This window comes from Pelecanus crispus, chromosome 5 (assembly GCF_030463565.1).
Source record: "Pelecanus crispus isolate bPelCri1 chromosome 5, bPelCri1.pri, whole genome shotgun sequence".
In the NCBI taxonomy this organism is placed as follows: Eukaryota; Metazoa; Chordata; class Aves; order Pelecaniformes; family Pelecanidae; genus Pelecanus; species Pelecanus crispus.
The window spans coordinates 5,137,520-5,152,436 of NC_134647.1; the positions used below are offsets into that span (position 1 = coordinate 5,137,520).

Genomic DNA, 14,917 nt, shown 5'->3' on the forward strand with positions numbered 1-14,917 from the left:
TATAGCTGTATCTTTCCAGTCTCTAGGCTGGATTCATGTTCTACTATGAATATACATTAAATATTTTTATTAATTTATTCAGCAGTATAATTTTAGGCCTTCTTTTTGTGGTGAAACATTTTTTCCATAATGCATTAGCATGAATAAATGCCTATGAAAAGCTGAAGTTAGAATTTGTGTCTTGAGTCCACTTTGCTGTAAGTGTCACAGTGGGTTGGGTTTTCTGTTAGTGAAGGACTGCAGGACATGAAAGTCCAGCTCTGTGCTAGGGCTGAGATTAGATCTGAATGCAAGGAAAAGCAACAAAGGTCCACAAAATATCTGAAATCTGCAAATACTTCCTGTACTTAACCTACACTTTTGTTGCGTGACTGTAAAGAACAGCAAATCTTTGTTCTTTTTCTCTCAGTTCCCATTCAGTCAGTTCAGAGACATAGGAGAAAGGTTTTGGGGAGCAAACTTGTTATCAGTCTTCCTACAGTTTCCATCTGATTCTGTCAACAGTGAGTACCTCAAACCCATGAGCTTGTAGCCACTTTCAAACATCAAAAAAGTTTTGTAAAAATTACTATATATATATATACAGTTATATATAACATATATATAACATAAATGAATATCATTTATGAATGTGAAGTTCCTTTATGTCTTTAAAGTGTAGCTGATACTGGAGTTGTTAAGAACCTAAGCTCTGCTTTTGGATTTACAATTAAAATTTTTGGAATTACATCTGCCTTACGTGGAGTGGAGGAAGAACAAGTGTTTATCTTGGTACGATCCCAAAATGTTCAAGTCGGGTAATTAGACTTCTAGAAAGTCATTCAGGTTCATCCGTTTATGAAAACCTATTAGGACATTTCTTAGGTCCATATTCCAGAAGGTTCTGCTGGTCATCATTGTTTAATAAAAAGAGAAGAAAGTCTCAGAAATGCCTCTCATCCTTTGTGCCTTGCCAGGAAGGTATTGATTTAGCAGCATCAAGGTGATCTGGTGGGTTTGTGCACAGATAGGGTCACTGGCCATAGGTTCAGTGATTCCTATATAGAGTAGAAAAGGCTATAGCATACATTACTTAGAGCTGGAAATACGGCAAGAAAAATGATTCATGGCTTCTCACAGCTCAGCTCGTGGTAATTTGAATCTGAAATAAATTAATAGAGTAATCCTGTTTATGGATCATCAGCTGCAGAGGTATTATTAAAGAACTTGTGCCCCTATTCACTAAGAACACCTGTATGTAAAGCCATGTTATAATTGTTCAGACACGCTGAATCAGACTTCTCTGTCTCAAAACAAAACAGAAAATATAAATGTATGGAATGTCCCAATCATCATACTTATTCTTTTTTTCATCTCAACAAGGTTACTCTTTTGGAAAACCCTCGTAAAAGCAATCCACGCTTTTCAGTTAAAAGCCATTCATATGGCGACAAACCACTGTTCTTCCATTTATATCTGTATTCATCCATTTAAACTCTAAAGCTTTCCAGCTTACTTCTTGGATTTATAGCCAGCTGGCTGCTGTGTGTAATATGAACATATTCTGACTGTGCATGAGACATTTTGTCTCGTTTAACCCATAATTGTAATGTTCACTCTAGGCCACAGCTCACCTGCATGTCTTTAGCATTGACTGTGCAAGTTCCCAGAGTCATGACTTGCCATCTCCTTGCGTATGTATAATCTACTGTTATGAGGGAAAAGTTAAGTCAAAAAAAACCCAAAAAACCCCAACCCCCAAACCAACCCCAAAGCAAAACCCCCCAAACCCCTTCTGGAACTGAGTTGGATAAAATGAATATGTTCAAGATGGTGGGCCATAACTGAGCCAGCTCATGTGGGATTGGTGCCCACATTTTGGCATTTATAATAAACTTTGGAATGACTTTGTAACACGAATGCTTTAATAGCAAGTGGGGAGGGGGAGGCAAGGCAGGGAAGGAGGACATAGGCACTCTTTTTTTTTTCTTATGAATGCTAGATTGCTGATTTTTCCAAAGGTAGTCTGATAAGCTGTACCTGTTTATTAGCAGATTTCTGCAGTCTTAGTATGTCAAAGAAATTCACTGGAAGTAAAATTCTGAAGTTTCTGCCCTAAATTGCTGAATCATCAATGAGAAGCTTACATTCAAAGAAAGCATGAGTATTAAAATTTGTTAGCATACTTTGGCTTTGTAAGGAGCACAATGTATTATTATTTTTTCTTTGTGCAGCATTGCTGGGTTCTAAGAGAGGCAATAGAACCATTAATTAATAGTAGTAGTCTTGGATAATGTCATAATAAGCAATACAACATATTAAAGCACATTTATTCTTGCCAGCTATCGGGAGGAACCTTTATGTATTTTAAAGGCCCATTAAGTTTGTTTACATACTCAGTTGAAGCTGGTATGCTTTGCTTCCAGTGGAACTGCCATCGGCAGGGGCTGAACCAGACTTTAGTACTTGACTCCGACGCTATTGAATTTCCTGACTGTTGTATGCAGGCAGTAATATATTGTCGCTACTTCAGGGCAGCCTGTCTCTCTGGGATAGCGGGTACAACCCAAAACAGTGTAGCCTCCCAAGTTCGGATGTCTGGGGGTTACTGTTATAAAAATGAAAATAACTGAAATATATATCAGGAGCAATTTTCCACAACGGAAAGGGTGGTCAAGGAATCAAAACCGTGCCTTCAGGTATATTACCCAACAGAACAACAAAAATGTGCTGGGCTTTGAATTGCACTAACAATCTGGAAAGGATTTTCCGACTGGAGCTATGTTAAGTGTTAATAGGGAAACCTGGGTAGTTTTTCCTTTGATCTCTCCTCGAGCTCATATAGAATAATAGGATCAAAATAAAATGCCATTTATATGAACACCTTGTTCTTTTGATCTTGGCACAAAAAATTCTGTCTGCAGCTACGACTTAGCAAACAGTGCATCTGCTCCTTTTAGTTGGACCTTCTAATTTATCATAACTTTTAATAAATGGCGTCACAGCCAATTTTTTGTGTAGTTCATGAACTTAGTTGTAATTTTTGCCCTAAGAGTCTTTAACTACATTTTCAGAAGAACCGAGAATAAGGTAAGCGGGACCTGTGAACTTGTGGCGTATGGTTAGTTGTGCGTATGCGTGTCGAATATATGATGTAAACATTTGTATGCGGCTACATTTCAAAATGTAACATTAGTTGGTCTTTGACCACTTGGGCAAGACTGTTAAATTAGCGTACTCTGAATGAGAGAGAACGTGTGGTTATGTGACCCCAAGAATAGTTGGGGTAATTGTGGTTATCATAGGTGCTAGGTTTTGGATCCCCGCTTTTTCCATCAGGAAGGTGATGTAGCCTGTGACATCTGGCCTTTCCCTTCATTGCCCACCTCTGCAGGAAAGATCGTAGAAGTATTAGAGCTGGTAGTTATGGATCCCTTTTGGTTTTAGGTAGAGATCTACAGGACAGAGAATCCACAGATGAACGTGAGTACCTTTCAGCTCTTTATTCCACTGGGGTTGATGGTCAGGAGTGTTTCTTTGGAAGTCATTATTGCGAGCACTTAAAGTCAAGACTCTTCTTCATGCTCTTTCAAATCTCTTATTAAGATTCTTCTCCACCAAAGGCTTCGACTGCATGGAAACAGCTGAGCTGTGTTTATTGTGATGATTGATGGTGTCTCATTGTGATCTCTGCTTCAGTTGTCGTAACCTCCAAGAGTAGAGGAGATGGGCGCAAAGCACTGTGCCAAATGAAAGCAAATATACGGAAGTCCTACAGTTCACCAATGTCATAATTGCTGCTGTCCAGGAAGAGGGATTAGCGAGTGTGAAGAAACACTAGCTAGGAGAGATCTAGTGGCCAAGCAGTATCTTGGGTGTCGAGTGTCCCTCTCAAGCTTTACGTCCCACTGTAATTTATATTTAGCTATTAAGCTTATTAGATAGGACCAGTCCGCTTGTTCTACACCGTACGCAAGGAACGCTGCTGTGTAAGCGCTGGGTAGGCGTTCAGGCTCTTGCTGGAATGGCTGCAGTTGAGGTTGCTGCACGTGAGCTCTCCTCCAGCAAGTTTTGTTGCAGACTTAGTTGGAGCTCTGTAGCCTGCCATGAGGCAGGAATATTCCTGAGAGCCATAACCGCGGCTATAACCTGTAACCCTATTCTTATAAAGGAGTACTGTGTAATTCATTATGTGCAATACAGATACTTTGCTCTAACCAAGCTAGTTTGAGCACCAAAAGCAGCGTGGACGTGTTTGTGCGGTGCTGCACTAGGATTAATGCGTCCTGCTGAGATCAGCTACCCGTGCTAATGCAGCCTCCAGTCCTTCTGCTAATTAGTACAGAGCAGCCCTAAGAAAGTTTGATGCTGCAGTTGTCTAAAAGGTGGTATCTGTCCAACTCTTAATTTTAGCAGAATATGTGTCCCTGCTCATCTTTCTCCAGTTCTCATTTGGTATGTCTGCACAGTGTCAGTGGTCCCAGAATTCAGACCCACCTTTTGCATCAGTCAAAGGCGGGATGCGGGACTCTTCAGATAAGGAGTTAAAGTGAAAGAGCTACAAAGATTCGTAGTTTTTTCTCCTTAAAATAAAAATGTGATTGCCCTAGTTCTGTGGTTAGCATGAAACAAATAGGCTCTGTCATGAAGTCAGTGGGGTACAAGTTAATATAAGGTAGTAAAGGAATAATAATAAAGTAAAACAGCAAAGTCCACAGTCTTTTATGACAAAACCAGTATGATCCTGTTGCAGTCTAAGGCCCTGCTGCAAATAGTATTTTCTGATGCCTGGATAAGTCCAATTTACATATATACAAAGTGTATGAATAAAGCTATAAAAGTATGCTTAGTATTTTACTTTTTTTTTTTTCTTCCCTTGAAAGTAATTTGCTATTGTTCAAACTTTCAGCTTTCACTGGTTTTGTTTCCAAAGCCCCAAAAGGAAGAGAAAATAACAAAAGTCCATAAAGGCAAAAGGGATATGTTCTCATTTCAGTTCACAGAATTTCCTGCCTTTAAACAATACAAATATATGCCCTTAGGTTTCTAATGTGCTGGAAGGATACTGAATCCTTGAAACAGATCAAATTAAAAGCAAGTCCACTATAGCAACAGCGAGTTTTACCAGCACGTCCAATAGATCTCAACAGGAATTCGCTGGGTTTTAACCATGTTGCCAAGCCTTACAAAATCCTAAACTGCTGACTCTGTAAATGAATAAACGCTCAAAACCAGCAAGCAAATTCTAGGCTGAATTGGGTGCAAATAAAATCTGGTGCTTAATAATTGTTCCCTACTCATGACAGGCCCCATTTAAAACAATTATTTAATAGAAATTTGAGATGTATCCACAAGCAGAACAGACGTGGACGTTCGCTGTGTAAAACCTTTTGAAGTACCTGACTTCCCTTAATTTCGGTTACGTGTTGGGGTTGAAGGATGCAAGGAGCACGGGGGCAGCTGGCAGCAGTTGTCACCAGGTAGAGCGTGGCAGGTTGGGGAGCTGGTGTCCTGAGAAGCGGTAGCTTGGACTTTAGAAGGAGGGAAGATCTGAAGAAACTTCTCCGTGGTGTTTATTAAACGTTTTTATTTTGATTTGGTCATTTGCCTTTAAATTCTCATGTGGCCTTTCTTTCACCTTTTTGACCTGTTTCAATAGAAACCTCAATGTACCATCCTGACAGTGCTGCCTTCCATGATTATTTGGGGTGTACCTGTATGAGCAATGTTCAGAGTTGTGGAAACAAGGCAACGGGCTGAACAGCCATGGTCAAGCTCTTGGCGTCTCCAAGGCTTCTGATTTTGTAGGGGTTTTTTGGTACTATATTTAGTGCAGTAATGTTCCAGATGACCGTGTCCCGCTACAGCACGGGTGTTAGCTCAAGCTGTTGACATGTCCGTGTCTACTTACAGGGGAGGCACCATCCTTCCTGCTGTCCTCATGCAGATGTCACCGTGCTGGTAGCTGCCAGCTCATAGCCTATAAGGGTAACAGTGCTGCTTGTGTTGATCCTGTCTTCTCCTTTTTCCAACAAAAACCTGCTTATTCCTCTTCTTGTTTTACAGTCTTTAATATCATAGGTAGCTCAATGATGGGCAACATTCGTTTTCCAGGAATTGGGCAGCGCGGGCTCGCTGAGGAGCCCCCATGATGTGCTAGCGTGGCTTTCTGGTGCCTGGATGCTGAAGGGCAGATTCTCAGCGATCTTAAATTAGCATCACTGTCATCCAGATTTATACCAGGAAAAGGGAGTCCAAGGTTTTGGTTTTTTCTTCCCTCTAATGACACTGCTACTAGTAGTAATAACATTTTTAGAGCTTTCTGACAAACACTTGATGCTTTTAGGGCAGAGCGCTACTGCTGTTCTAGTTCTAGAGATGGAGAGAGGCTTTTGGTGTTTGGACAATGAGACACTGACCCACTGGCAAAATTGGGATTAAAACTCAGAGTTTCCTCTAAACCACACTGCCTAGCTGAGATACAAATGCGTACGCATTTAAACTTCAGTTGTAGCGCACAAGAAAGTGGAAATAAATCTAGTATAGTAACACATTTTCAAATGGGGGTCAGAGTTTCTGTGTTACCCCACAGTCCTCAGGGCCGGAGGCAGTTGACTGGACCATCCAATTTGAATTCCCCGTGGCTGAGATAACTCTACAATAGCCCCGTGTTTTTCTTCTTACTTGGACGTCGTATTGATGAGAAAACGTGTTTTAGATTTTTTTGTGCGCGTACAATTAATATTTGCAATTAATTTCTCTAGCTTTTTCAGATAAAGCTTTTTTCACTTAAACCTGCAAGTGAAGGTAGGCTTCATTGCTTATTTATTTCTTGGGGTACCTGGGAAAGCATTAAATAATTAAGGTGAAATACGTGTTTTCCTGAGAAACACGCAGAAGTTTGCATTTGCACAGTCGCGTGAGTTATCAAAAACAGATGTCAGCAAGTGGAACATTTTACATAAATTTATTAAAATCATTATTTACCTGTAAGTTATAAGAAGGGCTTAGTTGCACTAGTTTGTTGCCAATACGTACTGCCAATAATCTGCCAAAAAGCAGCTTGCTGGCAAGATCACTGAAATGGTTAGCTTATGCTTGCACAGAACATTACAACCCCGAGTCAAATGAAAACCTACTATAAACGAACTCTTTGATGGTGGATTCGCTGGAATATGTTATTGATATATGGTATACAGTTTATATGGATTATGTATACTGTGCAAGAAATATGGATATCTATTAAGGGTAACTTGATATGTAATCGGTTAGGACAGTTATTGTTTTCAGTGTTTGCTATGAATAAGATCACACGGTGACGGTTCAGTTTTTAAAATACAAACCATTCACGTGCAGCCCAAAGCACTAGCATGCTATTTGTTCAATTAATACAGAAAGGCTATTGAAAATGTAAAATATCTGACATCTATACAGAGTAATTTTAAAGGCAACTTTTCTTGTAGGAACAATTTATACATTACATAAACTTATATTTTTCATCCAAGTATCATTTTGAGAATAGCAAGCTTAAATATTGGAGGCCATAGGGAAACATAATATTACGATAATGTTCTTTGGTGCGGTTTGGAAGGTTTTAGGAAACATTTGGAAGTATTTTTCTCATAAAGTCACTTAACTATTGAAGTGTTATGATAGCACTCCCTTCTGCATTGCGTATGTTACAAAACAGCCTGTTTAAAGGGGACATCCATCCCATATATCCTGATTAGAAGTATTTCCACAAAACAGGAAATTATATGTTACAGGATCCTGGTATTAGTTTTAATTAAAAAAAAAAAAAAAAAAAAGGAAATAAAAGACAAGATGATTTAAGGTGTGATATCAGTTTTCAAACACCCATTTCCAATTCTGTTCAGCAAGAAGGCATACTGTATTGTTTGGAACTATATGTGAAGTTTACATTTTCTAAATAAGCATTCCAGAGCTGAGCTGGGTTTTTTTCTGTTGAAGTAAGCACTAATAAACATGACCAATCCTTTAGGATCCTAAAGAACCTTAAAAACCTTGCAATTCTCAAAAGCCTAACTTTTTCCCCCATAGTGGAACTCATTCTTTTGAACTTCTGTGGAAGCAGAACTTAAGTCAACAATTTCAAAATCTCTAGCAGTTGTTATCAAGGTGACTCTTAGGGATCCAAAAATGTATCTGTTACCTTGCAGCGTCGGTGTAGCAGATCTACACAGTCATGATGTTTAATTATAGAGAAAATTACTTTCTTTTCTGAACTATCAATTAATTCATGTTTTCATATCTTGCGCAAAATAGCGCATAAGTTATTTTCACCCGTGTTATAAAATATGTATTTGTAGTTCATTACCATCTTTCTGAGGAGTTTTTAAATTATCGCTATTTCATTTGTTGAGAATGATGTTCTTAGAAATTATAACTGCACAGATTCTTACATTTCGTGTTAAAGGATTTCAGGGAATTGAAGATGTGACTTCAGAAATAATAGATTTAGGGTCAAAGTCTGTCTCTCTTGAAGTCAAAGAGAGCTTTGCCTTTGACTTCAGTGGGTCCAGAGTCTCCCTTCCAGTATTAAAATGCAGAGTAATCACTATTTGATATTTTTTTGCTGACCTAAAGCACTTAAGATACTGTTGAAGTGATTTGCCAGGAGTAAATGTGCAACAAAATGGAATAATCCCACAAGTACTGGATTAGGCTAGACGTGCTTTTGGCTGAAATGATGTCCAACAAGAGCACCAGGAAAGCTTAGACTTTCAGGGATATATTTGTTTTGGAGTACTTTCACCTGCCTTTGCTCCTGTTTTGCATAGTTTCACGGCAGGATGTGTCTTGGAAGGTGGTACCTTTCCATGTATTTTGGGGAATAAGGATTGAAGAATGCTTTAGTTAAAATCCTGGGCGTCTAGGATGTGGGCTTTACAATGCATCTTGCGCAGTAATCTTAATGGTAGAAATTCAAATGTAGTATTGATGGGAAAGGTAGAGATTGGTGTGGCCATCTTCCCTGTGTTGAGGTACAGATACGGCACCTTAGAGAATAAACTAATAGGAGTGTTGTTGAATCAGAGTGAAACTAGATCGGAAAGAAAAGTGTAAATGCTAAGTAAAAGTGGGAATTTTTGGCAGTATCAAGTACAAATACTAGATATTGAGGGATTTTGCTCAGAAATTATTTGGAAAAATAGGTGGAAGTTATGGTTTAAGGAATCTGAGAATGATCCTGTTTCTTTTCTACTGTCTCTATTCTTGACATCTCTCCTCTCCTGCCTTTCTCGTTTCCCTTCCCCACTCCAACAGACCAAATTACCTCTTGAGTCCAACCCAACTGCCTGCGGTTGATCTGGATCCAGCCTCTCTTCTCTGGAGCGTCTCTGGATCCTGCCTGCTAATCAGGCGCACTGCTGGAGTGAGAAGGGCTGTTGCATTCAGCTAATTTTGTTGCCAAAACAGCAATGTTTTGGCTTATTTGTCAGAAGGAAGTCGTCTTCATCCTTGGCCTCTATGATAGTTAAAACTTGACTGGACGAGGCTCTGAGCAACCTGCTCCAACTGGATGGGCTTTGAGCAGAAGGTCCGACCAGAGCCCTTCCGACCTCAGTGATTCCCTGAGTCTCTTCTGTGTTTCTCCTGCGTCACGGAATAGAGAAGATGAGAGACGATAATGACAGCAGGAAATGATCACATCTCAAATAATATTTCCATACTTCTATATCTTGCCGTTCACAAACAGGGAAGTCTGTGTAAATCCTACTTACCCTACCCAGGAAAATACATGTTCTACAGTGGGAAGACAAGCTCAGCCGCAGACCTTGTATTTTCTTTTGCCGTGCCCTTCCCAGTGCTTAATCTTGGCTCTGTTCAGTTTTCTTTCTGTTCTTTCTCTTTGCTCCTAATCCTTGTCCATGCTTATAAGCCCCTAATATTTATATGGCATTATCTGTGTTAGAGATTACTGCTGACAAGTAATCTCTTCCCTCTTCTGAATGAAGAATTACAACCATTGCTAGAGATCAGAAAGTGAAATTAGATCCCCGAAAGTATGTGACAACTTCAATAAACTCTAATATCAAATTCCCTAAATATTGGGAATCTCCTTTTGAGCTTTTAGGTTTGAACTCTAGTACAGCTTTGGGACACCTGACCACACTCAGCAACTCTTTGTTGCTGTAGAGCAAAATGTGACAGTAGTTGCAGAGAAATAAAATTAAGGAAAAAAAATCACTGAACTGAGTCTGGTCTCCCAGTTTTGTCATTTGCTGCAATCTTTTGAGATGTAGGTAAATATAAATGCATCAGCTTTACTGCTATCAGGTGATTTGTAACATGAAATATAAAAAATATAAATGTATAAATTTGTATATAAATATAAAACCCAAGTATATACTAATGTAGTTGCTGTCTGTTCCAGTCTGGCCTCCAAAGAACTGCTTTCATGACCTTTTTTTTTTTTTTTTTTTTTTGCCTTAAAACAGAGTGGACAAAACTCTGACTTTTGAAAAAGCTTGGCGATATCTATGCAGTTTTGGTATTTGTACAGTGCTTGGCCAGTAATACGTGTTCATGGTTGTGTCATTTTGCACTCATTTGGAGTAATTGTGGCAACAAATTCAGCATGGGAACAGCATAGATTCAGGGAAGCAGAAAGAAAGAGAGAAAGTGCAAAAGTGGAGTCTCCCAGTTACTGCAAATGACAAAAATGACTGTCCATCTCAACAGTTATAAGCCAAATGGACTCCAGGTATTAGAATCACAGAAGCTCTGCACAAACCTCGGTAGTGTTTTAGGTCACATAAATTATACTAAAAATATTACAGTTAGCAAAGAGACATTTGTGATGCTGTTTAAAGAAAGACAAAGGAAATTCTCAGACAATGAGTTTGTTAAATTATAACTTATGCCGTGACGGTGCAGCAGTGACAAAGGAGATGTGGCAGCTTTAAAATGTGTGAGCTCCAGCTCCAAGGCCTGGGGAAGGTTGCTAATATGTATGATCATCACTATCTCCTTCTATTATGCTTGAACTTTTTAATGGCACTATAATAATAAAAAGAAAAATCCATGGCACTTGCAGAACTGTCTTTAACTTTGCTTCCAAATGTAACTACAGTTAGGGAAAGGCCAGTTTTTATGAATTCAAATTTTTTTTTTTTTAGCTTACATGAATTCTCACAAATTATCCTTGCTCATGAAGAACAACTGTTCAAACCAGTACACAACACACAGAACTTGCCTGGCTAATTTGATCTAACCTAAACCAGCACTCCAGTCAGCCTTTCTAATGTGGTTTCTATTCATCGAGCAGCGACATCATGGCCCTTCCATCTTTTTTTTTTGTTGTTGTTGTTTTTAATAAAATGGTGCACAGAGTGACTCTTGGTGCCACGAAAAAGAAACCAATTCCCATAAGTAATTTTTCATTAGGGTAAATAAAGCGCTGTGGATAAACACATACGATGTAACATGGCAACACGTTACGAAAGAGCTGGGGGAAACGCACACGTCTGCTTCAAGAAGTACGTGGGGTTTTCTCAGAGTGGGGTTTCATGGCATAAATGAAAAGAAAATATGTAATATATAGATTGGGGAGTTAAAAAAAGAATCTGTTATTCGAAATGGCAAATTTTTAAATTGAAACTCTGAATTTTTTTTTATGTATGAACTTAGTTTAATTTTTAACCCATCTGTTTAACTAAACATCTATACCCAGCATGCAAAAAGGGAAAGTTTTCCAGACTTACTCTTTTTAAGTCTTCATAAAGTTTTCAAATTGACTGGTAAATGTGTCAGAGATCCTCAAATATCTGCATAAATAAAAGAAAGATAATTTTGAAAGTTTGGAAGACAAGTCGCGATACTAAAATTAGGTATCTACGTCTCTCACTGTTTGTTCTGAACTTTCAGTGTTTAAATATAAGTTATGCATAAAAGGAAAACATTTTCCATGTTTTTTTAAATATAAGGGACAGTACCTTGTGGAATCTGTTGAAAGTGTTAATATTTATATGCTTTGGTGATAATTTTTTCTGGAAAGTTTCACATATACAAGATTTCTCTACCACCAGTTACTAATAACAATAAAATCCTTCTCCCATATTAAAAATAGAATGCTGTGGCATTTTTCTTATGTGACTAGTGTGTGTTGTAACTAGGGTTGGGAAAAATGGTGCATCCTTCTCGATAACTAAATCCTACCTATCTGCTGCAGTAGCTCCCTAGTTTGCTTTTTCGAATCATGGAATGCTTTGGGTTGGAAGGGACCTTTAGAGCTCATCTAGTCCAACCTCCTGCCATGGGCAGGGACAGCTTCAACTGGATCAGGTTGCTCAGAGCCCCGTCCAACCTGACCTTGAATGTTTCCAGGGATGGGGCATCTCCCACCTCTCTGGGAAACCTGTGCCAGTGCTTCACCACCCTCATCATAACAAAATTTCTTCCTTATATCCAGTCTTTCAAGCCTATGTCTGCTCCTGCCCCAGCTCTGCTATTCCATAACCTGCCTGTCTGCGGTTGTATCTTCTGAAATTTAGACAAGGATTTAAAAAAACTCTCATGAGATCTTTTTGGGAGTAGATACTGGCTGCAAATAAAACACCAGAGCGCTTATTTTTAATCGAGGTTATAGACTTCTGGATGGTGATGTAGAAGTCCTGCATGCTCTCGATGTTTATAAGTGACCGAGATCTGGGCAGGTACAGATGGACAGATGCCTCTGGAAGGCGGCAGAAAAGAATGAATGCGAGTCTGCAAGAGGGAAAATAGAATAGCTGGAGCAAAAATATTCTGGAGAAAGTGTAAACACAAAAAAAGTGCTAACTAGACATTGTCTTTCTCCAGTATGCTTTTGGGAAATGCACATGAACAGGTTTAGAAGATTTTGTGGTGTTATTAGTTTATTTTCAGGTCATTTATTTAAGTGTCATAAAGAACATTAGCTAGTGGTTAGGGACTACAATATCCATTATATCATTCCAATCATGTGGACAAGTTTATACTACATATGATTTACAATGGTCTTTCCGCAGTTAAAATTGTTATATTCAGGTACAAGGTTTTATACATGGTTGTATTTAGCAAAATCCAAGTGGCTGAGCACTGAGATGTCTTCCAATCAGAGTCCTAAAAATTAATACTTTTGCACGAACACTGTGGGTTGCAGCGAGAGCAGTTTATGGCTCTCTGCCCACATCCTTTATCATGTCTCCACTGTTGTTAGTAAAATATACAGAACTACTTTATGCCAAAACAATGGAAGTTAATGCAGATAACTTGTTCCAAAGTTAACCATCAAATAAATCTTTTTTTTTTTTTAAACTGTTAAGTGAAACGGTGTTCTAAAACTTTTAAAAATTGTCAAGATGATGAATACTGTGTGTGTAATACAAGTAAATACCACAGAATTGATTGCACACACGTCTTAAATAAAGGATATTAAATAGTTTATTCTAGAGAGAGGTTGGTGAAGTTTTATCTAATATTATTAGAAGTTCTGCAATGACAGATCAGATTTATAAGGGCTGAAAACTAAGAAGAAAACCTCTTCAGAAATAGAAATGGTGCATTGCGTGGCTGGTTGGCCAGGAGATTAAAGAACAGGCGGGGAGCTACAGCCTGCCTAGGTAGTCCGACCTCTCACACGTCAAGCAGTTCTTTGGAATGGCAGTGATTTTTCAAAATCTGTTAGTTAAATTTGGTTTGGTAAATCAGTCCTCTCAATTCAGTCACAGACTTGGTGGTTTAGAGCAAATCCGTTATTTCTCCTTCAGCTTTTGCCATGCGTAAATATATAAAAAGTATATCCTCATGGGTACGTGTCCTTACTTAAGAGGAGCCACCACCAGCCAGTTTTAGGTCTATAATTCAGCTTAGACTGTCAAAACACCGACATAACTGTTAAGAGCATACATGTATGGAATTCAGCCACACCGAATTTCTGCTTTTATGCTCTGAGAATCTGAGGGTGGCTAAGTCACTGAGGTGGGAATGGTTTAACTCAGGCCCATTTGGGAACCTGGCTTGTTTATAACAGGTCATGGATTAGGATGAGGCTGTTGAATGTGATTGAACTTCTTCTGATTGTATCTACAGAGCGGCTCCAACGAGTGATGGCGAGCAGTGGAAAAAAGGTAGATCTCGTAGGTGAATTGGTCAGTGGCTTGAAAATGTAGATAAACATGAAAATAATATGCCAAGGGACGGCAAGCTAAATCAAAGAATACACACTACATGGAGTAGTTACGCAGTGTACTGACTTAGGAAAGGAGATTTAGGGGTTTGAAGAAAGCTCCTTGAAGCAATAGTCAAGAATCCAACTGCAGTTAAGCTCACATAGCGTGTGCGTGTTTGTATTTTGGTAGTAATTTTGAAGAAAAAAGGTCTTTTTGTATTTAAGGTGCTGTGTTGCAAGGTAAAATGGATGATTCCGGCATATAGGAATATTTGTTTTGACAAAGAGGGAAGGGAGCACTTTGTTCACAGCCCAGAAACAAGCTGTGATGGAGTAAAACTCTGAAGAACTGCGGAGGAGGTTTGTGAAGTGGAGCAAGCGTTGGCTTTAGTAAACAGTTCAATGAACAGGCTATAGTGTGTAAACGTTGGGAAATTAAAAGGAAACGGAAAATTTAAATGCCTGTACTTATCTGGGAGAACCATAATCACACTGAAAGGCATGTAAGTAAATAATAATTGGGTAAATTAACTTGAGGTACAGGCAGGCGTTAAGAGCGAGGATCCCACGGTAGCCATGCATGTAGTCCTCTTCGTGTTCATTTAGAAGAGTCATATTTGAATGAAGGAGCTTCACTCGAGTGTTTCCTGGGCAAGGACCGTAATTCATCACTACTTTAAATCAAACGGTACAACTAGATCTGCGTAAATTGTTACATTTCACGTATTACAAAAATGAGTTCAGTGGCCTCAATATAACTGTGCAAACGCATCCTGCTGTTGG

General features: G+C 38.9%; 1 protein-coding gene across 7 annotated transcripts in view; it reads left to right on the forward strand.

Moving 5' to 3' along the window:
• The window catches only part of QTMAN (queuosine-tRNA mannosyltransferase), a 125,583-nt gene that overhangs the window by 72,944 nt on the left and 37,722 nt on the right, over nt 1-14,917 (forward strand). The gene's annotated exons all lie outside the window — the stretch shown is intronic.